The following is a 1,095-nucleotide window of genomic DNA, read 5'->3' as shown; positions in this document are numbered from 1 at the left end:
ATCCGTGGACATAAAAATAAAGAGGGAGAGATTGCCTCTCAAAGGCGGCTGTGAAGGCGACACGATTCCTGCAAACCTTGGCCCGGAGCGGGCAGCTCGCTCTCCTCTGCGAGCCTTGATCCTGTCCGTCTGTCCCTAGTGCTGCCATGGCAACAAATGTTCAACTCCACGGAGAGCAAGGAGGATGGTTCACAGACACAGCGATGGGGTGTGAGTGTCCAAGAAGGCCGCGGAACGGGAGACAGGCATGCACGTGGACATCGTCCCGTCCAAGCAGGGGCTGCAGGGACACATGCCTGACCCGAGGAGTGTTGGGAGAAGGTCCCTGGGCGGGAACTACCTGTCCATCCAATGCTGCCTCGCCCTGAGCCCGTGCACCTCTGGGCCTTCCCTGCACCTGCGCTCTCTGCGTGCACGATTCAGTCCCTACCCTGTCGCCACGCCGGGGACCCACGTCCCCTTGAAGAACTTATTCTGGGCCCTGGCCGGTTGGCTCAGTGGTAGAGCGTCGGCCTGTCGTGCAGAAGTCCCGGGTTCGATTCCCGGCCAGGGCACATAGGAGAAGCGCCCATCTGCTTCTCCACCCCTCCCCCTCTCCTTCCTCTCTGTCTCTCTCTTCCCCTCCCGCAGCCAAGGCTCCATTGGAGCAAAGATGGCCCGGGCACTGGGGATGGCTCCTTGGCCTCTGCCCCAGGTGCTAGAGTGGCTCTGGTCACGGCAGAGCGATGCCCCGGAGGGGCAGAGCGTCGCCCCCTGGTGGGCGTGCCGGGTGGATCCTGGTCGGGCGCATGCGGGAGTCTGTCTGACTGTCTCTCCCTGTTTCCAGCTTCAGAAAAATACAAAAAAAAAAAAAAAAAAAAAGAACTTCTTCTGCACTGTGCATGCGTCGGCTCACACCCACACATGTGCATTTCTGCGAATGCACACATTTAATTAAAGAGGAGGCAGCCCGCCCAAGGTGTTCACCGAGATAAGTGACGAAGGCATGTTGACTCATTTCGGAGCTCCGGGGCGTGACACCCGCACGCATTGAAGTCTCTTGAAGCTGGCGTTTTCCACGTCCGAGGGGTTTTTAACTGGACGGAGATTCCTACC

General features: G+C 59.1%; 1 non-coding gene across 1 annotated transcript; it reads left to right on the top strand.

Annotated features, from left to right (window-relative positions):
- The first annotated feature begins 478 nt into the window (after positions 1-478).
- Positions 479-554, top strand: TRNAD-GUC (transfer RNA aspartic acid (anticodon GUC)). The gene has a single exon. It is a non-coding gene; the product is annotated as a tRNA-Asp (tRNA).
- Positions 555-1,095: the final 541 nt, after the last annotated feature.

Source organism: Saccopteryx leptura, chromosome X (genome assembly GCF_036850995.1).
Source record: "Saccopteryx leptura isolate mSacLep1 chromosome X, mSacLep1_pri_phased_curated, whole genome shotgun sequence".
Taxonomy (NCBI): domain Eukaryota; kingdom Metazoa; phylum Chordata; class Mammalia; order Chiroptera; family Emballonuridae; genus Saccopteryx; species Saccopteryx leptura.
This window is presented reverse-complemented; position numbering and strand designations above follow the sequence as displayed.